Here is a 27,413-nt window from a genome sequence, read left to right on the forward strand (position 1 = left end):
AGTCATCAAAACCGATGAACAATACTCTGCAATAAACAAACAGAAATTAGCATACTGTATCCTAGATTTGAAGAATCGAAGGGTTTGATTAAACGCAAAATACGTAAATATCTAATAAGGAACTAAAAATGTTTGAATACAATTAGTAAACAAATAATAAATTCCAAAACAATAATAAAATCAAAATGGATTTAAACTGGTATAATAAATCTCCAGTCATCCTCTTATTAAAACAGAAAGAAACTACACTAACTCAAGTTCTGCAATTGAATTATAAAACATCCGTTTACAGACTTGTCAATTCTCACTGCATTCAGACATTTGTAATTGTGTTATTTACATAATTCATGAATAATAATGTTTAGCAGTCCTTTCTATGAAGTATTTTCTTAAAGTCCGCACGCTCGTTGTAATATTATTTTACAATTGTATAATTTTTCACAAAGTCATTGAATCAAATAATCATCTTCCTCCCTCGCCGCGAAGCTATTGTTCGGCTATTTTTATCAAAGTTATTTTTCTAGTTGACTGTGCGTCCATTCATTTAGAATTAAGGTTAGTTCTAGTATCCAAGTGATGTACTTTTTTGGACATAGAATCACGTCAAAGGAATTTCAAATTACGTCTTCTCCAAAAGTAATTTTTAATCAGACTTTTGCGAGGTCATAAGTAATAATTTCTTAGCTCATTGTCTCAACTTTAATGTCTGTTATCTGTAGCGATTCTACAATTCAACCATGCTGGAGGTATATGTGGCATTTTAGGAAGCTGGACGCCCTTTCGTCTGGAAGTGATGACGAGATGAAAATGAAAGTAAGTTGTCTCAAGGATTTGTAAATCTCTTTTTTTTAAAAACACCCTGCTCTCTTCTGGCATTAGTCACAATTACAAATTTAATTAAAGTATTCTTTTGTTAACTTGTACTGTAGAATTTCATTTGTATTTTCCAAATATTTTTCAGTTTAAAAACTAAGTAAAAATGATGGAACATTTTTTAAATCGTTCTTAATGAAGTGTAAACAAGCTTGAACTTCCCCATTACTTAGCTTACTTAACTTGGAACGTTGAAATATGTGAGTAAAGATATTTTTTAACTTAACCTGCTTAGGTTCTCATTTTTTCAAAGCAATGTCTATCCACAGCTCTTACTATACACAGTTCCGTTGCTGGTTTTCTTGTATATCGATCTTCGCTTTATTTCTTATCCTATCTTTTCTTTTCTCACCCTCCATTTTAATAAAAGTGTAATGCGAGGAATGCTATATTGTGCGGAATTTCATTTAATTTCAGCAAATTTGTCACCGATTAAGGTGAGAAGCGAGAGTTTTCTGTAGTGCACTTCTATCAACTTCTGTTTGCATTTTAAACGCTTGTGTTACAAAAATTACTTATAAATTAATTGCCGCGGTATATTATCTTAACGTCTTAATGATCTTTATTCTACTGTGCTCTTTCAATTCGAACTAAGCTCAATTTTGTAATAACATTTGCTATTATAATGGTTAGATGAGTATTTGTTTATGCAGAAATAAATAATACATATTTTAAACTTTTTGAATACGCATTTTAGTTTTAGGCAGCTCTATCGCCTCTTTTGCAAAACTCGTTACTCCTTAAAGTAGCACAGTTTCAATAGCTTTTATCTTGCCAGGTACACACAAAAGAAAACACATGTATGTTTGAAAATAAGAAAGAAAAGATAAAACCTATCTACAAATCATCTAAATGGTTCAGAGGTTTTCAAAAGCGACTTTCAGTGTCCTTTGAAAATGAGATTACCTTAACAAAAATGAATTAATAGAAAAATCTTGAATAACGAAATTGCTGAAGCAGTGTTAATGTAGAAGATTTCGTGTTTTGTCTCTTACTTTAGAAAGATGTAGAGGAAATTTCTATCTAAAAACTGTGTGTGTGTGAAAAGATTTTTCCTATCATGGTCATTTATAATAAAACCTATCAAGCAGAAATATTAATAAAATATGGTAGTATTCACCACTATTCTATAATCAACAGTGCATAGAAAAACATTTTTGCTTAACAACGGTGTTTAGTGAGAAAAGACAATAGCGATATCGTTATTCGCAGTAGAGAACAATAAGCCATTGCAGATGAGAGTGGTGATGCATGGCTAAGTTAACACCTGTGGAGAATAATACAGCATCTGTACAACGTAAACCTTTATTATACATGTATTTTGACCTGCATAATGATATGGTAGACCAGATAGTGAGGTTATCTTCCCTCCGAATGAGATATTCAAAGTTAACTGTGGAAATGACAATCAAAACTATATATCAAAAATTTTTAAGCAATACATCCGTCCGTTAAAATGAGTATAACCTTAACATTTTTGAATTTTATTCTTAACAAACCAAAAGTTCGACAACATTAAAGACATAGTTTATATTTTTATTCATTATAATCAAGATTTAACACATATTATTCATTTTTTTTTGCTGTCAAACGCCTAAAACATTATGTGATATTACTTATGCCGAAATTAAAACTGTGGTGTTAGCACGAAGAGTATTATTTCTAAATTAATAGAATATTTCTAGTTGAAAAATAAATGTGAAGATTTAGATTCTTGTAAATAGTCTGACGATATACTTATCAATAACGTTACGAGGTTTAGGATGCTAAAACATTACATGTATGACATCAGACGGAGTGGAATGGTTTTGGATCGCAAAACCCAAATAATAAGTTTCGAACACCGCATCATTTTAATTTTGTGAGTTACCTTATATTCATTTTGAGAAGTAACGTTTTTAATGTTTTGTTCAATTAATTTTCTCTTTACATCCAGGACTTTTTTGATCGACTTTTGCATAACCCAGCCATACGGTTTATCCCATCTTTTTCTTCCTTCTTTCCTAAGAAGTCACTATAAGTTTTCTGGATCCTATAGCTTCATGGCCCATCTTAAGTAAGCTGGTTGCGTTCTAAAATATTTAAAATTCTTGGCAAATATTTTGAATAAGATTAATATCTCTGTATGCAAATAATAGAAAATATAATACATTTTTGAATTAATATCATATTTATTTTGTGTATATACATTTTTGTTGTTGTTGAGAATATTGTTACGAATGCAGGCAATCTAATACATGTATGTTTATATTACCCACAAACAGACCTTTAAAAAAAATTGTGACACCTTTGGCATATGTTATACATTATACCTAATCGCCTCGTGAAATACTAGAGAAGTTGTTGCTTAGGCAACGTATATGATGAGCAGGTATGTGTGTATAGGAATATGCGATAGGACGATATGTTTAGAAACATTTTTATTTATTTTGTTATGTTGTTCTCATGATGATTGCTACCTTTCTCTATTGTTACATTAATTTCGGAATCTAGCTTTAAGTAGCAGCTCTTCGTATTAACATTAAAATCTCCCACCTAAGAAATTTAAAAAAACAAAACAAATTCTTCAAATATTCACTTTTTACTACATTTATCAGTGCCTGACCTTTAAGAAAAAGTTTTTAAGAAGGATATATGGTCTATTTAAGGAAAATGAACAGCTGAGAGAATTGGCAAGGTTATATTCGGAAGTGGATATTGTCAAGTATATCCCAGTTGAAGATACTACATGGGCTGAAAGTTTGCAGGCTGAAAATGAGATGGTTGGATAGTGTTGCGAATGTTATGAGACAACTAATTGTCTGGAATTGATTTGATCGCGACTAGGGATAGAGAGATATGACGAGGAATTCTTGAGCATGCCGGGACCTGTCAAGGATTCGTTGAGTGTATGCCCGATGGCCAACTTCTATCAAATACAATTCCAAAAGAAATTAATTAAATCTATCTTAGAGTTCATTTAGATCGCCGAATAATCTGGAATCTCCAGTTAGGCTTTGGATAATAGATTTCAACACTTACGACAATAACTAAATGGAGGCTGTGAAGTTTGTAGTTCATCTGTAAATGTAAAACACTTGTTTAAAATTTAATAAAAATGTAAATTAATCCACCGGTCATACTGACCTAAAAATACCATACAGGGCCGTCATTAAACTCAGAAAGTTCCACGACTCAGTAGCACAACACCACATCAAAGTTAAAGTGGTGGCCAAGTGTAGGGGGACTGTCCTGGAGAATTCAGGTTCATCAGAATCGCTGGATTTACACGTCGCATATTTAAATGCGTTTGTTCTGAAACTAACTAACTTTTAGGCAATATCTTCTGTTTCCTACTGTTAAATATCTTTCCAGGCGGATGTGATGTGTGCTCCCATTAATTCTTTTAACTTCTCGTTGTCTATAGAGTTGTAAAACGGATAATGTACGATGCATAATATTATACGAAATGTATTCGGTGTTTTACAACTCACCATTTTACTCTCAGCACTCTGACGCTCTTTTGTATCCCAGTTAATATAACGCTTTAGGTCAAAAGATGAAACATTTTATCAAGAACTGAAAGTTTAGCAGTTTACACTAAAAAAAAAAAATAACGTCTACACTTTCTCCTAATTTTAGCAAATCAAATAATAACTGCACAAAAAATGTTAGCGCATGTCTGCGGGATGATAAAGGTCACCGACTGATTCACGAAACAGATAGATATCTTTATGGAATTTTAAGAAACATATTAAAATGAATGCTGTCTAATAGTTTCAATATAAATATACAATCTGTCGTGGATATCTCTAACTGCTACCGGATTTACATGTTACCAACTCGAGAGTACAATCACATTTGACAAACATGACGTTAGGTTAAGTTAAAATCATTCAATGGTGTTTTAATGAATGAGATTGTAAGCCATTTAAGCTCATGACATTCAACGGTCCACACGTACTCCGCTCCAAGGCTGTTCGTCTTGTAATTTTGGTACGTCCTGTCCTCACGTTTACGTGCGAGGTTTTTTTTTTTTTAAAAAAAAATTCGTGGCTTCAATAGCACTTCTTAATTTACTCTTACGCCTTGCATGTGCAACAAATGAGGTACATTAAGAATAAGAAATGATCATTAAATCTTAAGAACGTAAATACATTACGTTACTTTGCTATTTCATTGTTTTAAATTGTTTCCTTTGTTATTAATGGCGAAAATGAAAAGAATTGTTACCTTATGATTTAAAAAATTGGGTTTAACTGGATGTTCATATGTCAAGAATCGTTTTGTCGAAAAATATTTTTATACTATAAGTCTACCAACAAAATATATTAGAAACGAGAAATCGCAGAGAACTTACACTTAACCAAATCGTTGAGTATCGATACTCGGACACAAAAGAATCACAACTCATCCCTTAAATGCAGCTTAAAAAACTGAATTAAAACTGTCCGGTAGGACAGTTGTAAAAGGGTTGATCGTCAAAAATTGCTTGACAAAGGGTTACGTTGAAAAACACCCAACTTAGACAATTTCTTTCTTTTTTTTCTATAAAAGGTAAAATTCACCAATTTTCTTAATATATCTAGGACAAATCCTCATTTTCATCCATACCAAAAGAGACTACAAAATATAAAATTAATTTTAAAAAACGGGTCAATGTTTAAAACAGTGAAGAGGAGTATAATGATGTTCACGTAACGTCGCATCTACATTGCTGTTAGATTGGAGAACTTACGTAATATTAATATAGCTACTAGGAAGGTAGCAAATTATTTTTACAAACTTTAGCCAAAATGTGGTCAGTTCTAAGGTAGAGCTTAGATTGGATCAGTAGCTAGTTACATGTTTCCTTGTGAACTATGAACCTAAAATTTGATGACCTCATTATCTTCTATCTTTGGATTTTTTGTTTTTTGTTTAATATAAAGAATCTAGCATTGCTTAAATTTTAGGAACGATAAAATGTTTAAAGTCTTGAGAGACTTATATAGTTCAGCTTAGCCAAAATAAGGTAATTATCATTGATATAGAACAAATAAGGAGGTAGTAGTAACACTAATTACAAGGGACCCTTTCTATTGATAGTTTGATTAAACAAAGATCTTAGAAAACGTGAAAGTTTAAAATTTATAAATAAAAGAAATCTACAACAAGAAAGATTTGATTACTTACTGTTAATTTTTTCTGCTTCCTCGTCGGTTTGTTTTTTAAAATTTCTTTTTGGCACTGCAGAACATTTCTGCAAGTGAAGCTGATTCAAGAGACGTTAGAAGGAAGAATTTACCCGCTCAAATAACTCCCAAAGAAGTCGCTACATTATATTCACTATGCACAGGCAGTTTAATTAGAAAATCGCGCAGGCTTTTAAACTTCTTGGAGGGTTTTCTATCATATATACGGTTAGTAGAGGAACATCAGAGTTAGAATGTTAAAAAACTGAGGAGTTGAACTTAGTATTTCGCAACTTCAGACACATCGGAACAAGGAGATCTCGGTGCAAGGTATGTTAGAAACAAATAAAGGAGCATTAGTAATTCATGAAAGTATTTTTGATTGAAAAGATTGGTTTCTTTGGATATTAGCACCAGAATTCTATTCCGAGTTTCTAGAACAAGATTGAATATTATTGTTAGATAGTCATACGTAGTCGTATCTCGTTTACTGATTGTTCCGTCCATTCTAAAAAGAAATTTTACAATGTTTACATAAAATAGTGTAAAATGTTGCAAAGAGAAGTAGCTTCCCTAAACTGGAATTATATTGTTTGCAATAAAAAAGTTCATTTTTATTTTCATTCAAAAAATTCGTTGAACCAAAATTTACAATTTAAGTTATTGTACTTACTGTTTTATTCAATAACAATTGTGATTTGAGGGGTTATAATAATAATATTGTAATTTCTCGCGCTGGATGAAATACAAGAAATGTGTGGTTTATAAAGTAGAATATATCTGTACCTCGGAGAGAAAAGGCACCATGTCCATTTTTTTCGGCACCATCATTTTACAAATTTTTTGTTGCTCTTTCTACAGGTGTAAAGAACTATGTCCTATGTTTACTATTAAGCGATTTATGTATATTTAAAAAGCGCTATGATACTTCATTACTTAAGGGTAAAAGGCACTACATGGGCATAAATTTTTTTCACAATGGAGATCAAAATAAAATATTTTAAAATATGGGAGGTTAAGTGGCCATACCAACTGTAATAATTATGGTGAGAAGTACAGGAAAGAGTACAACCGGAAAAGTGGAACAAAAAATGAATTTGGAAAAATATCTTTATTTGGCTCCCCTGTAAAATTTACTTTTTGTGACATGGTGCCTTTTCCCTCCGAGGTACAGATATATAAAATTATTAATTCAAAGGTTCATTAGATTTTTAATGTAAGTATATAAAAAAAAAAATCTTAAGTTATCCACAGTTAATTTCCGATAACCGAAAGGTTAGGAATATATTTTTCTGGGTATTTAAACAAAAAACAATGAGAAAATAGAGTTCAGCTGGGTACAACAATATTTGGAATTTTGTTTAACAAGATATTGCTTCAACGATCCCTGATCTCCGAAATAACAAACGAAAATTTAGCAACTTTATTTAATACTACAACATTAATGATAATATGCACTCAATAAGCTACTCAAAACATTGGGGCTAGATCATGAATCCGGAAATCATGCAACCAAACCAGATTTGAATCTCATAGGAGTTATGAATTTTCAAAAAGATCAGAAAGGTTACTATTCGAACAATTTAAGCTCTTATGTTTTCTGACACTAAAAACCACTCACTCCTAATTCATTCCAAAACTTCTTGCCACTGTATTCGTACCTCTTGTATACATTATTTTCGCTTCAATGCTGAAGTTACCCTATATCCATCCAAACATGTATCTTTGAATTTATGGATGGTTACGCCACTTCCAGATCTTATCATGCTTCGTAAGATAAAAAATCTACAATTTATTTTATTTTAATTGAAAACAATGAATATTATAATTTAAAGTGATTATTTTTCTTCCTCATTTCTTGACTCCCACTATTTCTCTTCATAGTAACTCTCCTCGACCAGTGTACTTGTGCAATTTTTCTGTTTTCAATGCATGTCACATTCACAATAGTATTTTATTATTGTATTATGCAGAATACTAAATGATATGTAGCTATTAAAGTATACCTATTGTGTTCTACTCAAGGAACATTTGAATAACATGTTACCATATTGCAACATCCCTTATACATTTTTTGTGTGATCTTTTCTCAACTTATTAGCAACTCAAAAGGGGATTTAGAGCTGGCTGACTATTTTGCTATTCTATTAGTGATGTTGGCTGTTATAAATCTCTTTAAGAAGAACTACCTAATCCTGCTTCAAAATTGAAATGTAATTGTGTGGTGAGTTAAAATCAACTTTTAGAACCCATCAGTTCTTGTTTTACAGTTTGGGCTAATGAGTAATTGTTTTCTAATTCGTGCATGATATTATGTAACGACCATCTCTATGAAGACTATGATTCCATTTCGGAATCATCTGTGAGGTTTTCCAAGATAAGAAACCTTGAAAAATAAATCAATAAGTATTTTGTGTTGTAAACTAGAAAAAGTTTTACAAATTTGGGAAATATTAGCTGACATTGCAAAAACGATTGCATGCATGCCTTTCTTCTTCCCTAAGAACATCAATCCATTTATTTCTAAATTTTTAACCAAATTGATGAGATATTTCGTCAGAAGAAAGGAAAAGAAAGATTTATGATGCAAGTAGTTAGGCTTCCTCAAAGTCGTAGACTTGACACTTTTAAGTCCTCCTTTATCCGACAATGGCAGATACAGTTTATGTTAAAATTACATAGTTCATCATTTAACATTTTAATGTATTATTGGGCTGTCATCTCAAAATAGAATACTAAATTATTACAACAGAAACTAATTAAGTTTAATCGTTTCAGTAGGCGCGATCTCAAAATATTGTGAAATCCTGAATTATTACCTTTCAACATATTACCTCGTTATTCAATATACTTTGTTTAGTCTACGGATGGATAATTATATATAGATTTAGTTACCTTAGGACGATGATGATGCATTCTACGGCTTGACAGATTAGAAAAAGTCTGCGGCCTTGAAACAACCTTGTTGCTTGTTTCACTGTATCAGTTTACTGTCCACGTAGGAGTACATATTTCTTTTTTGTTCAGTTAAGATACCTTTCTATGAGAAGATTATTTATTTATGGACGTAACCATTATTAAAAAAAGTGTGACGTAATTTTTAATATGATTGTGAAAACTTCAATGTTTATTTTAGCTGTCAGATGGAAAACGTTATCTTAACTTTTAATTTAATTCAATTTAGTGATCAGATTGCTCATTCGAGACTTAAATGTACCTTGATCTTGACAAATTTTCTATATTTCTGGTGCCTACAGATTATTTCTATGTTGTTTTCAGAGATGTCTTAGGTACCAACTTCAATTAATACTTTGCAAGAGGATATTTATTATTCAAGATATAATTCAATGCTAAATTACGAAAATATGACTGCTTTAAGAAGTATACCGCTTTTTTACTTTTGATTTCCAAGAAATAAAATATTTTAATTGTACAATGTATTTATAATTATAATTCTGTTATAATTATCTCTTGTTAATTACGTACTTTTACACTGTTCTATAGTTTTTGAAAAAAAAAATGTTTAACGGTTACTAGTTTAGTGTAAACTGGAAAAAATTGGCCACTGTCGCAATGGTAGCAGCGAGAGAAATTAGTAACCTTCTAATACTAATTTGTAACGCTCGTTCTTCCAATTCATCCGACAGAATAGGGGTGAAAACATTTCTAGTAATTATGATTTAAGGACAGGTAGTTAGTCAATACAAGAATTGCAGCGTGTGAAAGGAAAGTAACAATAAAGAAGATAAGATCTCAAAAACTATTGGTTGGAGCTCCACGTACTTAATAGTATGACTTATCACGATGTGATGATCGCGAAGTACCAATAACAGGAACTGCTTACATTAAATCCAAATAATAAATTACTAATTCGTTGAAACATTTATCAGGCCAATCCATAGACTGGGCTTTTATTTGTGCATTCTTATCCTGAGAGAACGTTACACATTAGCTTATTATACTCATACTATAAAAGTCTAGGAGTCAGTAATCAAGCTCTTGTTTGTCCTTTATTGGCCTTGAGTTCAATGTTGTACTTTAAAGTCTTCTCCAATTGCTGAACGAAGTTTGGATGGCTATTTATCTATCCTATCTGGGCGGATGGAGTAAAGCTGTATGCCAAACGCATCAATCTCCAAAGAATCAAAACTCCACAATTTAAAACACTTCGATCCATAGTAAACGCTCCCTTTTGTGTCTCTAATCGGACTATACATACTGATCTTAACATTTCTTTTATCATTTAAGACGCCAAAACCCGATACAGGAAACTTGTTAAAGGGAAATTTTAATGTTAGAGGGAAATTCTAGTAATTGCCGCCAGAACATAGCGTCGGTAACATGGAGTCTTATTCTAACTAAGTGTAAATTGTAATACGTTCTGTATTTTGTATTGTGCCCTTTTATGTGATTAGTGTTTTGCTTAAATAAAGTCTTAAGAATTTATAACGTGTCTTCTCAATTTAAGAACCATTCTATCATCAATTCTATCAGGTTATGAGCCCAGAAATATCTCTTAAAAGTTATAGTTTATAATCAGTGGAAGTTGATATTTTTTACTGAGTCGAATCAAAGCAAAATGGAAGTAGTAAAAGGAACATTACCTATTAATAAATTAAGAGGCAATGAAAATTGGAACTTATGGAAATTCCAAGTGGAAATTTTGCTGAAATCAAAGGGCTGGTTAGAGTGTATAGTAAATCCACAAATTGAAGCTAGAGAAACTGAAAAAGTTCGTAATGATGAAAGAGCTCAGGGACTTATTATAACACTTATTGAGGACAGAATTATATCATATTTGCTGAACTGCAAAACGTCATATGAAATGTGGAATAAATTATGTAGCTTATTTGAGCAACAATCAAATGTAGGAAATTATCTTTTACAGAAGCAATTTTTTGAATATCAGTTTAAAAATCGAGGTTTGGGAACACATATATCAGATTTAGAAATTTTAGTAGCTAAATTGAAAGCACAAAAAGAGAGCATTAGTGATACAATGTTAATGACCAAGATTTTGTCTTCGTTACCACCAGAATATAAACATTTTGTGTCAGCTTGGGAATCTGTATCTGAAGAACAAAGAACGTTAAGTAACCTAACTTCTCGTCTATTTATTGAAGAAGGTAGAATGAAAGAAAATGAAAGTTTAAATGTTAATAACGTAAATGCCTTTACTTCAAAGAGGATGAACAGGTACTCTAAACAAAAGGAAAAGTATCAACAATCAAATACCTTTCAGAAGCCGGCAAATAAGAAATTTCCTTGCCATTTTTGTGGTCGTATAGGACACTTTATTGCTGATTGCCCGATTAAGTCTCAAAAAGAAGAATATAAACACAATAGAAATACTAATTATGAACATAAGAAGAAAGCAGCCTTTATTAGTTTAAATTTGATTGAAATCTTAGCTGATGAACACTCCTGGATTGCGGACAGCGGAGCAAGTGATCATATGTGTATCAAAAAGGAATGGTTTGAAGAATACAAGAAATTTGATGAACCCTTATCAATTAAAATTGGAGATGGTTCTTTTCTCCAAGCTCTTGGACAAGGTAAAGTTGAAATATTAGCATACAATGGTAAAACTTATATTCCTACTGATCTTACCAAAGTACTGTATGTCCCCAACTTAAAATTTAATTTATTTTCTACCAGTGCAGCTACAGAAATGGGCTATAGTATGATCTATGAGAAAAATGATTGTAAAATTATAAAGAATAATTTGGTCTATGCAATTGGAAATAAAAAGGAAAAATTATTTTATATGGATTTTAAGTTACCTACAAGTTCTATAACCTGTCACAGCGCAAAAAAGATTGAATGCTTAAGAACCTATCATGAAAAATTTGCACATCAAAATGTCACTCAAGTCAGAAAATTTTTGGAATTAACTGGAACAGAGTTCATAGATGATAAAAATTTCTTTTGCGAATCCTGTATGATTGGCAAACAACATAGATTACCCTTTAAAGCAAGTGCTTCAAGAGCAACTAAACCTGGAGAAATTTTACATATAGATCTTTGTGGACCGATGGAAGAAGATTCTTTAGGAGGATCTCGATATTTTTTACTCGTTAAGGATGATCTTAGTCACTTCAGAATGGTTTATTTTTTAAGAAATAAAAGTGAAGTAAAAGAAAAAATTAAAATGTGTGTAAATTTTGTAAAATACAATGTGAATCATCGCATTAAAATCATAAGATCTGACAACGGAACAGAAATACTCAATTCTTATGTAAAAGAAATAACAAATAAAGAAGGTATTTTACACCAAGTCTCTTGTAAGTATTCACCAGAACAAAACGGCAGAATAGAGAGAGAAATGAGAACAATTGTTGAAGCCGCTAGGACCCTGATTCATGCCAAAAGCTTGCCGAAATCACTTTGGGCAGAAGCAGTAAACACTGCAGTATATACTATAAACATGACTGGCAAAAGCAGTATAGAAAAGAAAACTCCATTAGAAGTTTGGTCTGGAGGAAAGATAGACATTGGTAAGTTACATGTTTTTGGTGAAACTGTCTTTGTGCATGTGCCGAAGCAGAAGCGACTTAAATGGGACCCTAAAAGTAAAAAAGGACTATTTATTGGTTACAGTGAATCTTCGAAAGGCTTTAGAATCTATTTCCCAGAAAAAGATGAAGTTGAAGTAGAACGAGACGTCATCTTTGTTCGATCAACACATGAGAAAGCAATATCCCTTGATATTTGTAATAACCAAATTAGTAATGAATATAAGAATTATGAAGAACAAAAGGAATCAACATTGTTGTCTGAAGAGAAAGAAGATATATATGGTGAAAAGCAGGGAGGAGAAAATAAAGAAACGAATGAAACTGAAACTATACAAATTGAAAGAGAAGATAAAGAAAAACGAAAAACAAACCAAGAAAATGAACAGAAAAAGGAAAACGAGCAGTATAATCTGAGAGACAGAAGGTTATTAAAGAAACCACCAGATTTGGAAAATTATCTATTAATTGGAGAATGTGAGAATTTAACTACATCAGAAGCTTTAATTAACCCAAATTGGAAACAAGCAATGCAAGAAGAAATCGATGCACTACATAAAAATAAAACATGGCAAATTGTGGATCTACCTGAAGATAAAGTACCGTTAACAACTAAGTGGGTTTTTCGAAAGAAATACAAGAAAGATGGCACCATAGAGAAGCATAAAGCAAGGTTGGTTGTGCGAGGTTTTCAGCAGGTAAAAGGATTAGATTTTCAAGAAACATATGCTCCTGTTGCACAACATGATTCTATAAGATTTCTAATTGCTCATGCAGTAAAGAAAAAATTTAAAATACTTCAGTTTGATATAAAAACGGCCTTCTTACATGGAGAATTAGATGAAACGATATATATTACACAACCCGAAGGTTTCGTTAAGAAATGTAATGAAAACAAAGTATGTCTACTAAAGAAAAGTCTTTATGGATTAAAACAAGCTCCAAGGAAATGGGGAGAAAAATTTAAATCTTTTCTTGAAACTAAAAATTTTAAAGTATTAAAGTCCGATTCATGCGTATTTTTTAACAAGTCATCAGGAATTATAATTGCTCTGTATGTAGATGATGGATTGGTAATAGGAGAAAATCTGTATGAAATGGAACAACTAATGTTGGAATTAAACAAAACGTTTGAAGCTACCTGGGGAGAAGCTAATAAATACTTAGGTATTGAAATAAAACAGCGGAAGGATGGATCAATTCTCATCAACCAGAGTCAGTATACGAAGAAAATTCTTCACACTTTTAACATGAATTATGCAAACTCAACCTACACTCCGATGGAAACTTTGAAAAATACATCCGATACAATTGCTAAAGGAAAACCGTATCGTGAGCTGATAGGAAGCCTGTTGTATTTGTCAACTATGACTAGACCAGACATATCATTCGCAGTAAACTATCTCAGTAGATATGTAGAGAGTCCAAAGTCAGAACATTGGCTTCAAGCAAAAAGGATATTAAGGTATCTCCGTGGTACTATTAACTATGGTATCAACTACAATGGCGCAAGTGAATTAATCCTGTACAGCGATGCAGATTTTGCAGGCAGCGTGGAAGATCGAAGATCAACATCTGGATATGTTTTGATGTATTCAGGAGGAGCAATATCGTGGGCATCCAGAAAGCAGAAAACAGTGGCACTTTCGACTGCAGAAGCAGAGTTCGTCTCAGCAAGTGAAGCTATTCGAGATGTGTTATTTATAAAAAAGTTCGGCTTAGAATTGGAAGCAGTGAATGATTTTCCTATACCACTATACGTAGACAATCAAAGCGCAATTTATATGATTAATCAAGAAGATGGAAAAGCGTCAAAACGTACTAAATATATTGACACCAAGTATCATTTTATTAAGGAGAAACTAGGAGAAGAAATTGAAATCGAACACATCAGTACAAATGAACAACTTGGAGATTTATTGACCAAGCCACTTCAAAGAAGAAAATTCGAATACTTTAGAAGTTGCTTAGGAATAAGTGAATAAAGTTATTTTAAAGAATAATTAAAATTTAGGAGGAGTGTTAAAGGGAAATTTTAATGTTAGAGGGAAATTCTAGTAATTGCCGCCAGAACATAGCGTCGGTAACATGGAGTCTTATTCTAACTAAGTGTAAATTGTAATACGTTCTGTATTTTGTATTGTGCCCTTTTATGTGATTAGTGTTTTGCTTAAATAAAGTCTTAAGAATTTATAACGTGTCTTCTCAATTTAAGAACCATTCTATCATCAATTCTATCAAAACTCCACTTCACCCTGCAATCACACGCAAATCTTCTAGCTCCAAATCATGCTTCTAGAACTCTTCTTTGACAACTGAATTAGACGTCGTTAAAAGACTAGCGTCTTAATCTCCTCGCTAGTGAAGAGAGTGACTAATAGTCGTAATGTTTTGGAGTGTTACCACTGGGTAACTTCTCCATTCTATCTACTTCTATCATTGTTACTTATAGCGCCAAAGCGCTGATTGTAGAACAAATTAACGAGAAAAAAACAAATTGAAGAATTTTATTTAAATATTTTTAGTAATGACTGATATAGGGATAAATGTTTGTCTATTCAAGAAATGGATTTGTAACAGTGACAATATTAATTAGGTAGTACATTGTTGATTATGATTCTGTTTTTATAATTAATAAGGCGAAAACTCTCCAAGCACAAAAATTCTGTTCATTTCTTTGCCTGAGGTCTGGACACGAGTAGATAAGTTTTGAGCTAGGATGCCTAATGCCTAATTTAAGTTAGTAAATCAGAAGAAGGCTGGGTAGTATCTCGTCACTAAGGACGAAGAGGTTCAGAGTTTAGGCAGCCCTGCCCTTAGATTTTTCACTTGCTAGGGCTTGTACCGCTCTATATCCGGTAATGGAAATGGAAGTGTACTTAGAACGCCCTAATTCCAGTGAATGCTGATGTTGTACCCTTTAAAAAGTAATAATTAAAAAAAAAAAAAATTAATTCCATCAAAAAACCATTTCATTGTTGCAAGGAACTTCAACCAGTTTTGGGCAATTTTCTCTTCGTGCTTCACGGCTTTCTTGGAAGAAAAAAATCTAAAGACAATAAGAGAACCATTTATTCATGAAACATATTTTCTTGGCTGTAAAAGTATTTAGAAATATTTTGTAATAATCGTTACAATTATGATAGATAAAATGTTAATAGCAACATTGTTTTTTCAACTTTTAGTACAGGTTGAATATAATATGATAATTTGTTTGAATTTTATTACATTGTTTACGACTATAGCGTACATTATTGTTGTTGCTAAATAATTATTATACCTACACTTTGGTGTTCAGATTATTGTTTTAGAACACTACACTAAACATAGTCAGCATGAGTCTTCAATTTATTAAAAACATTTTTATTACTTATAATGTCATTATTACAGAAATATGTGGGAGCCATAAGCCATTTAGTCACAATATCAGTAATCTTTTCTAACTAATCGTCAAATTTCTAAAATAATATTTTATTTGTGGTTATACATACTTAAGTTCCTAATTACATTTTTTTTTTGTAATTTAAAAGTTTACAGATGCCAAATTATTGATAATTTAAGAAGGTGGCTTTTGTCATTTTAATTGAAAAGGTAGAAATAGTTGTAATAGAACTATAAAGAGCAACCAGTCTTTGTTCAACAAGGTAACTGTAAATATTAATTCTACAAAACGATGTAAGCTGAGAGTAAAAATTACTACAGTGCAAGAAGAACATTAAAGTTAAGTAGCATACTTTAGATCTACAACAGAACAGCAAGAATTTCGTGTGGCATAGAAGATTTCTATGATATTTTCTTGAATATGGAAACAACATAGCCACTCAAAAGTCTTTTCGACTTTTTAAACGGTCTTATGAGTCTGAAGAGCCAATTTTGAGTAATCTTTTTTGGTCGAAACAGGAGTTGAACAAGCTACGACACTTATGGTCGATATCGTCTTCTCCAAAGGCATAGCTTCCAAAGAAAGTAAGGAAGGTAAATGACTTTTTGAACATGTATCGGCCAAGATATTCTTATGAGTTTTACGCTAAGGTTGAACAATGTTGAAGAAATCTATGTAAAAGAAAACATTAGTACAATGCTTGGGTTACAATTAGGTTTTCTAAATCTAGGTTTAAGATAATTATATGTTTATAAACTTCAATCGCAAAAGATAACATTCCGAGGACTCTGCAAGTAGATCCGCTGCCTGTTCTTAGGTATGTACCTTTCTGAGTGTTAATTGCTTTTCCAAACCGGTGATTCCACCAGTGCTGAGAATAAGGAAAGATGCAAGTTTGTGCCACAGTTTCATTCCCGACTACAACTATGAATTTAAATGTAAGTCTCGATAAATCTCATCGGTGAATAATGCTAGTGTCAAAAATGGTATGAAGAAACGTTTCATTTACATTGGCGCAATGGAACTGACTGGAGGAAATTATTTTTCCTGGGGATCATTGGTATTTCCGCCCTGATAACAACTTCAGCTGCTCAAGTCCAAGTAAAGGAAATATGTCCTCAGTTTTCTTACAGCATAGTAGAGGATTTGTGTTTTTCTGTTGTAAATGTTTAAGAAGACGAAAGCATCTCATCGAATTGTAGAATTGTTTGACCAAAACAATTTTAGCCAGAGATTGGCTCTTTTCGCAAATTAGACTTTTATAATCTAAACCAGTGGTTCCCAAAGTGGTCCCTCAGGGACCCCCAGGGGTCCCCGGTATCATTCAGGGGGTCCGTGGAAAATTAAAATCGATTTGGGGGGTCCCTGAACAACGTCAGGGGGTCGGCGCAAGGATCAATATAAAATAATAAAACTATGATCCATTTTTATTATTATGGAAATTAGAGACTAACAAGGTGGCCAATTAAATTTAATCAAAACTAAAAGCTGCGTTTGTTGCAAAACGTTGTCTGTAAATACAAAACTTGGGAAGAGGAGAATGTTCTCAGTTTCCAAATCTTTCGAAATTGCAAAATAGAGATGTAGATTTGGTAGTTTACTGTCGAACACTTAACGGCTCTTCATGCAGACCTGAACCAAAGATTACTCGTGGGGATTTGCGGTTGCTACTCACAGACATTGAGCCGGATATAAATACACTCATAACATCTCATCACGTTCATCCAAATTATTAATTTTTTTAAATTTTATTTTAAACAAAAGTTATAATTTCAATAAATACTTCTTCAACAAAATGCTTTTTTAAATTTGTAATTTTTAGTAACTATGCATTTATGTAGCTTTATCACTTGGGGGTCCGCGGGCAAGTTTTGACTATAAAAAGGGGTCCATGGGTCAAAAAAGTTTAGGAACCACTGATCTAAACTGAATGAGCTCGCGCTCTATGTCTGATCTCTCATATTTCTTTCACATTAAGTAACCGCTCTTCCTTCTGTCCTATACCTCATCTCGAAGTTTTTTTTTTATCTTCATGAGTGATTTTTCAACTTAAAGCACTCTTAAAACAAATATACGTAAATTTTATTGGAAATAACCTAAGATCCATTGGTATTTATTAAAATCTAAAGTAATAAACCTCTAATGTCAATTAAATTTCGTCAATCTTCTGTAAACCTATTTAATTTCAAAAAAAATTAAAGAAAGTTTTTAAATGTTAAAAGGTGTCTACAAATATGTCAATAAATGTTTATCACTTTATAGTTAATTTAAATTAAATATTTGTAAATATTTATGTATAATTCATGTTGTTTTTCTCTTATGGCTTAAGTGACCGAGAAAACGTAGATGGATACAAGAAAACAGTAATATTTTTAGAACTTATAGGTGCAACAATAGGTTACTAACCTTTAGTTCTTTTTTCTATTTTAAATACACTAACACAAAGGATACAATAAATAAATCATAAATAAAGCCGTAAGTGCAGCACATTAGCCAATCTTGTTGTAGTGGAAGAGTAACATAAAGGTAATGTTTGAAAGGTCTCAAAAGAAAAACTAACAATAATAAACAAAATAAAGAACAATAATCTAAACAATTCACTCCAGTTTCAATAGAGTAAGCATGAATTGTCCTCCCATATGTCGCTTCACAAAGAATTTGTAAAGACCAACCGCGTCAACTTTATCACGATCTTGACGTAGATACTAATTGCCGACTGCTTCCTTCATTATTCAACCGCTTCATCTCTCTATTAGCAACACTATTTCCTTGTCTTTGACTAATTAATCACTTGACTTTTATTCAATCATTTAGACAAGTGATTAAATTTGTTTGTGTGGTATAGTTTTTGCAATTGACATAGGTCAATACAACAGAGTTCTCCACAGCCACCGACAACAACTCAACAGTCAAGAAATTCTTTTCCTCTGCATTCCTCCACCACTGATTAAAAATCACACGCAAGAGTGATCGCGGGATCTCAGCCGCCTCCTATTCCTCAAATTCCTAAAAACTTTTTCCTAGGTGACATCAATTCACTTTACTATAGCTTCTTAGCAGACTTTAAATCCTTTATATCACGCCTAATATCTCTCATTACTATTGCCACACAAACCAATCTTCATGATGACTCCTATATAACACTCTTCACTGTTGACCAAAACAATTTTAGGTTGAGATTGGCTCTTTTCGCAACTTAGACTTTTCCACAACACTTCTATACCCATTACTAACCAAGTACGATATCTCGAACTACATCTCTTCAAACGACTGGCATGAGTTTAATTAAATTAGTATTAGTAATTACTAATTAGTAATGTTAATTACTAAGTCATTAAATAATAAACAAATTGGAAAGTCATTACCGTCGCAATCATAATCCGAGGTTACTAAGTGACAATAAACAAACAATTTAAACACTTTTTAAGGGAAGGGATTAGCTATGTGGTTAGCATACTGGACTCCCACGCGGAGGTCCCGGGTTCGAATCCAGCAGCTGACCCTTAGATTTTCTCTTCCTAGGAGCTTCTTACAGCTCACTGTCCGGTGATGGACAGTGTTGTCTGTAACGAGAGAACACTGTCCGGAGGCCGGCAGTGCACTGGAAAAAGCTCCGGGCGCTAATAACCTCAGCTGTTGATGCGCAAAAAAAAAAAAAACTTTTTGTTTTTAAGATGTTGAATTATCTTCTATTTCAACAGATAATGCTCATATTTGACCGATTATGGAGTTATTTTGTTATTTATTTTTAATAATCTAGCGTTCCCATGGCTAATTTTACTTATTTCTATTTAAGAACTTTGTTGTTTTTATAAAGATAGCTTAAACGATTTATACGGATAAGTTGTAAATATTTTATTCGATTACAGTAAAGTGGTAATTGATTTAGTTATTCGGATTCATTTAGTCAAAAGATTTGTCAATAATTCTGATAGTCTCTTTGGTATGTGTTATTTTTATTCACATTCTTTGTCAAAGTGATCATGTCCCTCTCACAATTTTACGTGATTAAAAGTCTCGAATAAAATATTCGCGCTGTTCCTACATACTACTTCAATTAGTATTTAATTGACAAATTTGCATTTAATTGTATTCTATTGAATATTCAATTAACCCTAATTAAGTAAAAGGTGTGCTTGTGTTGTAAATCACTTTTTCAGTTAATAAAAAAATGTGGTTGGTTGGTGGCAATTTGCGTTTTTTCAACTACCATAATATTTCTAGACGTATGATGTTAATTTTAGGGTAAAAGCTCCACAAAAACTTCTTTCCATCAGTTTTTCCTAGAAATGTTTCAAATAAAATAATCTCTTCGTAAGAAATCCAATCAATTTTAATAACTAGAACTTTTAAATGAATTAATAATAATTAACAAATTAATTAAATAAAGTTGAAACCTCCACTCTAAAGAAGCAATTGCGATGGACTAATTTCCTTAATTCAGATTATATTAAAACTTTAATGACACTTTATTTGATTTAATTTTTAATATTATTATTATTTTATTTAATAATCAATAGCCAAAAGAAATGTACAAAATAAATAAAGCAATGAGCAAAGCCGACTGCTTGAGAACACTCCTAAAATATGTTGATTTTATTTTTATTTTTAATTTTATTTTCACAACTACAGTACATTTCGGCAACAAGCTGATACAAAATGATATATAAGTATAAATACGCCAGTAGCATGAGGGGAGAATTCATCTAATGGAGAAACTCTCAAAGAAGAACATTACGTGTACAACTATGCGCTGGCACTTACTTCATTAAAGAGATCACGTGGCCAGTGGCGCTTCAACTGTCTTGGAAGATTTCATGGTAACGCAGTAAGTTCGGAAACTAGAGGGTTAGGATGTGAGGAAATTGAGGCGTGACAATTGGCGTAGCGAGCCGTAAACAAGATACATCGACTTAATTTATTCAGAAAGTAGATCTTTACAACATAATTGAAGTGCCTGTGAGTTTTTTTTTCAGTCTCAGGGAACCTCAAACTGTTTTCCGTTAATAATTCCTAATCGAAAATCTGCTTGAGCACTATTAGCGAAAAAAGAATACAAACCAAAAGAACGAGAAACCCTAGACAACCCAACCTACACTAATTTCTTCTACCATTGTTTATTGAAATTGTGTTTCATTAAATTATTTAAACTTAAATTGGCTTTTCATCACATGCTTATGGATTTTTTTTTATTTTAAAACATTTCCTTTACGAATTTCCGAAAAGAAAAGGTAAATTAAAACTCCATATCAGCTAGAATCAAACTACTATAGTTGATACCTTATTAAAATAAAAACGGTGCAGATTAATGCATTGTTCTCCTTAAAAAAAAAGATAGAAAGCCGATAAAGTGATGAAAGAAGTTAAATAGAAGGAGCCAGGTGTCTACAGATGATGCGGTGATAATCTTGATGGAATAAATATCAGTTTACTAGATGATAATATCATTCTCCCATGTCGAATTATTAATAGCTCAATCTAAAAAGATTTTATTCAGGATCATCCTGTAGAGTCGCTCTTCTTTCGGTTTACCAATTAATCAAGGTCAACAAATCTGCTCTAAGTTTATATAGATAGCTTTTCTAAGTTTAGAATTATTTTTTAAAACTTTGTGTTCATTCCTATAAAGTTTTCGCATTCTGAAAGGGTTATGTTTGATTAATGTAAAGATGAATAGCTTAAATATTGCTGGTTGGGTAGTATGCCAATTTGAGGTGAGGAAATTAATGTTGATTTTATTATTTTAATGCATATTTACTGTATCCTGTAGGTTGCAATCTCTACTTCCACCTACAACTCTTTGAAAGCAATAACTGTAGCTCAGTGCAAAATAAACTATCTATCTACTGCAAAAAGGAAGATATCCTAGCAGTGTCCCTTCAAAAAAGATACAGTCTCCAAAGTGTCAATAAAAAGTTGGCCCAAAGGCACTCTTCTTGCAATAGTATTTTTCAATTACTCAAGTCACAATCAGAAGTCTATTTTGAAAGATAACTCAAATCGAAATTACACTGAGAGCTAAGTATGTGCCCAATTTGAAAACAAAATTAAAGCGCCTATATAAATTTCCTTGGAGATTAAAATAAGTGAGCAGGCTTACAACTAAATCTAAAATAAAGTCTCCCAATGCTTCTTAACTCTCAAAAGCATACTTTATACATCCAGGATAAAATGATAGCCCACTCATGATTATTTGCTTTCTTTTTTTTCTGAACAAATAATAAAATATTGAATGAGGAAAACATTTAAAACTGTTTCTTTAAAGAATCGGTAGTTAGACATTAGGACCCGCCTCAAAAAGTAGGCAAACACTTTACTTTTTCCACTTTTTTTGTAACTTTGAAGTGGAACAAAGTTTAAACACTCACTTTCAATTTTAAAATGTCCACCTCCTTCATAATATTTTGTTGAGCCTCCACTGTTTGTTAATTACATTGAACATTCTTTTGAAAAAGCACGTATACATTTGGTAATTTTACAATTTCCAAATACCTCTGGCAGAAGTCGATAAAGCGTATTTTCTCTCCCTTTACTGTGCTGTATTCACTCACTGCTAGAGAATGCAGTTTTTAGTGAAGCCGTAGCAAATGGTTTACTTTAATTTTATCGAATTTATCAATTAAGTTCCTTAAAATAAACTAAAAAAATAATAAGAAAAAGAAGAGTTAAATCTAGTTAATTCTAATCTGAATGGACTTGAGAGGTAATATTAAGGTCATGCTTGTCTCGGCCGTGGAGAATGTCTCTGACATTTTTAACTAAAAAGATAAAACTGAAATTATGAATCGTTGCTAAACACTTTTTTTTTGCGAATTGTTTACTTGCATGCAAGATATCCTCTTGGAAATAAACTATTGGCACATTCCCACTATAATTTAATCTCCCTTTACTTGGGTTATTAATGTTTTGAAATTCTGTCAATTAAAGAAATAATTTTTTCTTCCACAGCTTTTCAGATTTATGAGTCAGAATATTAATCTTGATTTAATGGTCTTGGTATGACAGTCGAAGGGTAATCTCTAAAGTTAAGCCATTTTTCTCTAGTCTATACTATAGTTTATCTTTAATAAATACTTTTGACGGTTTTTGCATTAATAAATTTAAAACTTTTTTTTTTAATATTGAGGCAATGTTTGCTAGGTGGACAAAAGATGTTCTTCTTTGTCTTTTTGAGCTTTGTTTTTATCTTTGGGTAACAACAGATATGATCTATTTTCATCCATTCCATAGAAATGTATGCCTTCCACCCACAAATTTTGTTAACATTTCCAAAATGTACATTTCTATCAAATTTTACCTTCTTCAATTCTATTTAAACACTGCTACTGTATTTTACAATCTTTTTAAAAAATATAAACAGATGAGCGTATACTTATTTTAAGCAATACAATCCATAATAGTGAGTCTTTTCTTTAAAAGAGTGAGAACTTTGCTCTATATGGGCAAAACCTTGTTTAAAAAAATAAAATATATACATCTGAAGAAAGCGAAATGTCCAAAAATAAAGTAATAAAGAAGAATTTTATTTTAAGCGGAATTATATAAATGCACTACCCCAAAGCTGTATCAAAAAATCTAGGCCACTTTGATTTGCGCTTTGTAACAATCCTTTATAGGATTTTTATACTATATCCTTTATACTATTTTATATAAGTACTTTTTAATTGATTTTGTGTTTAAAAATCTTACAATTGGGTGGAAAACTCTCTTCTGGGTACAATTGATTATTTGAAAATGTTTCATGAAATAGAAGCCAATTGAAATAGAAGTCAGCTGCAGGAATCGTCTAAATATATGGAGAGTGAAGATGAAATAAATTTGTATAAAAATATTTTTCTTGTAGAACATATCAGGCGTACTGAGTTCACGCCACTTAGGCAGAGTGTCAAATGTTTCCACTCGATTAACTAATTTTCACTAAACCTCTAGAAGCACATAAACAAATCGCATCATCATCTGACTTAAAATCATTACACTGACTGAAGAAACTAGACTAAAGAGATCATTTCTGGCTGAAATTACAGTGTAACCTTAATCAGTTAGCTGAACAGTTTTTAATTTTGCAACATTGATTGATCGATCTGCGGAAACAGTTTTCCTGGAATGTAACCCAGCATCTCTGATTAACATTAGAAGACTTGGATTTCCTCAAATTTTACATTTCTTTTCTTCTTTTTATTTGGTTTAAAATAAGGTAGTAATCGTAGTAAACTAGGGAAAAAGCAAGCAATCGGATGAAATATAAAATATTCTGATGAAAGATTGGATTACGATCCTGCAATGAATGTATACAGTACTAAAAATTGTACTAAATTGATAAAAAAAAATTGTAATCAGTTTTTTAAAATTATGAAAAATGAAAAAGAAAAGTACAGAACCTCACTTTTATAAATCAAAAACCATTTTTGGGACAAATAATAAATATTTACAATAACAAAAATCAACAAATTTTTACTACCTTCAAACATTAATTAGAAGAACTGAATCAAATAAATTCGTCCAGTTTTATTGGATAAAGTCACGATTTAATCACAGAGACCTTTCGAACGGATTTCTGTTTCATTCATTTCGTCATAATGAAAGTTCCAAAGATCAGAGGGTATATTAAAAATATTTTTATTTATGTTTTGGGCGTGTTTACAATTTTTTTTCCATAGGATGTTAGTTTTCCTAGAAGAGTCAGGATTGATAAGGCAGTATTTTTTTTTTATAGATTTTTAAATAACTGTTCAAACATAATTTAAGTGAATAACAACCTAGATGATACTTTTATCTGGATAAATTAAGTGCAACCTTTCATTCACCTGATATGTTAGCCTAAAATCCTTCTTGTGTAAACCTAATGCGTACAACTTGATGTATCACACTCCTTTACCAAAAGCTGAAGCTCAACCTATCCTTTTCTCCCATTTAATCCCTCCTGAAACAGACTTGTTCTCGAAGATACGGTAATTTACTTTTCGTTAATTTGCTGCATCTTAATCTCTGTTTCACCCACCGAAAATTAATTCAATTTGTTTGTAGCATATATTGGAAGCACATTGCATATTGCTAATAGACAAATTTGAAGCACATATTCGACTAAACAGTTTATTATTATTATTTTATTTGTATGCAAACCTACGCTTAATAACCATGCACCAAAATAACGGATACACTGTAGATACTCTATTCATATTCATGTTGTTCTGATTGAAAGAGAAAGAGATTATTACTTGGCTGGTTTTTGTTCTTTTACTTAAAAGAAGTATTTGAAATAAGATCTACCAATTAATTCTTCAAATTGTAAATCAATTCAGTCTATCTTGTTGCCAGTAATTGTATTCTTCTTGCACCTCGAAAGTTTTTTGTAGGCAAAGAATTCATCCCACCTGCATTCAGCTCCTTAACCACTAAATCATTTTTATCATGCCAAAAATGAACAAATGAGGAATGAGTTCAAATTTCAACTCATTAATTCTTTCTTTCAAGGCAGAGGAGGCGAGAGACTGTATGAAACGTTTAGAGTAAGAAGAGAGAGCAAGCAGTATAGAATTTGTGATATTTCGTCTTGGCGAGTGGTTGTACGAATGCGATCTTAAGGTCGTTGTGAAGAGTAAGGTTAGACATGTAGAAAGGAGCGTCAGCTATCTGCCGGAGTAGTTTTGATTGAAATGTTGGTACTGTCCGTATGTTTGGCCGAACCCCACAGCTCTAGACCGTAAATCCGTAAGTTTGAAAATAATATTGTAATAATCTTTTGAGTTCTATGGGCAATTTGGAGAGTCGACCAAGTAATCTGTAAAGTTTACTTTACACGTTTACTAGCTCTCACTTTAGTAGCACATTTTGTTAATGCTTATCTTTTTTTATATAGTATAGAGGGTGGGTTCCACGTGAATCGTTTGTTTATGAAGAGCGCAAGGTAGCGCACCAGATCTGGGCAAGGAGGAGGATTGTTGTTGAAGAAGACAGGAGCTCCGCCGGATGAGAGTAAACGTAACTATTTAGATAGTTCTAAATAGATGCAATCACATGTGCTGCAGTATAACTTTATTTTGTATTGCCCATGGCGTATTCAGGAGAAGCATTGGTACCCATTTAAGAAGGAATAAAAGAGTCAGTAAAAATTAGGTTTGAATGAAAATTTGTGATCAAAGTTAACTGGAGGACTTAGGGTTATATAAACCAGAAGAGGTTAGGGACCGATATTAGGATGAAAGGTAATTTTGGTTTATCCAATCTTTACTTTTCCAAATATGTGCATTTAAGGTGAAAAAATAACTTTTGAGAAAGAGTAGAAAGTTATGGGTTCACTGTTTTTAAAGGAAGTCTATTCTTCATTAAGCTTTCGACTGGTGTTGGGTGTTGAGTAAGATGGGTTTCACTCATAACGGATCTTTGACGTAATCTCAGCGATTTCAACACCAGTATAAATATAGTTTATTTAATAATACAAAATAAATTGAAATGATGGTAGCAATTTCATTAAGTGCATAAATAAAGTTTAGAATTAATAATAATGGTGGAAATTATCAGGAAATAAATTAAAATGATTTAGTGGGTAATCTGAATTTATTCTAAGAGCTGGAAGACTATCTCTCCTTACAATTAAGCTAATGAACTTTTAAAGTTTCTCAATGATGCCATCATCTTAATCTTGTTAATTCCCTTTTAGGGAACCAAATGAATCATTATTTAGAAATTTATAGAGCTTATAACCAGAGTTTAAAATGAGGCAATACCGGAACTTGAGTTTTAATTTATTATTGAAATTAAATATGTTTCAAATTACGGTAGTTCAAGGTGTTTAATAGCTGAACTATATCGAGATAGTTGAATTGAAAGGTGAACTTGCATGTACTCTTAACATTTTGTAATTATTGGATTAAAATTAACGAGAACTGGATGTAAAGCAATAATATTTAGTTTAGTCCACTCAGCGTTTTAAATAAGTTTTTGATAAATTTAGGATCCTAGATCTTCTTACGTAATACAAATGAATGAAATTCGATTACCTTATCTTTTAGGAATTAAATAAGGTTCACCACATAAAATCAACTACTAATTCTTTACGCCAGTCTCCGCCCTCTACTGGAACATGGAATTCTCCTCACATTGTTGATATCTTGTTCCAAATGCTAAAGTTTTTGAGAACATTTCATTGTGCAGTTTTCAGGTCACAAGGTGCTGACCAACTTTCCTATCTTGGAATCATCAAATATTACTTGCAGTAACCAGACTTCATGACCAAAGAATGATTCTTTTATTTCATAAAAGAAAGCGATAGCCGTTATTAATTTTTAAATACAATCATCGCTACTCTCCTTTCATTCTCATTAATCATCCTCTCATCAATTTTTCTTCTTCAATCTTTTCTTCATCAATCAACACTAACGATGTTGACGTTGCTGCAGCGAACAATCTAAATGCAGAAGAAAGAAATTATGAAGGAATAAAAACTACCAGGAAATCACAGCCATTTTGATTTTAGAAGAAATTTAATTTAAC

The 27,413-nt window shown here is 31.9% G+C and overlaps 1 long non-coding RNA gene across 1 annotated transcript in view; it reads left to right on the top strand.

Annotated features, from left to right (window-relative positions):
* Window positions 1–389: 389 nt before the first annotated feature.
* The window catches only part of LOC141455435 (uncharacterized), a 35,656-nt gene continuing 8,632 nt past the window's right edge, over window positions 390–27,413 (top strand). Inside the window, exons 1-3 of the long non-coding RNA XR_012459269.1 lie at window positions 390–636; window positions 720–813; window positions 962–1,073. This is a non-coding gene — a long non-coding RNA (uncharacterized lncRNA). The remainder of the gene's footprint in view (window positions 637–719; window positions 814–961; window positions 1,074–27,413) is intronic.

This window comes from Rhodnius prolixus, unplaced genomic scaffold (genome assembly GCF_049639745.1).
Source record: "Rhodnius prolixus isolate KJV_2025 unplaced genomic scaffold, Rpr scaffold_4, whole genome shotgun sequence".
Lineage (NCBI taxonomy): Eukaryota > Metazoa > Arthropoda > Insecta > Hemiptera > Reduviidae > Rhodnius > Rhodnius prolixus.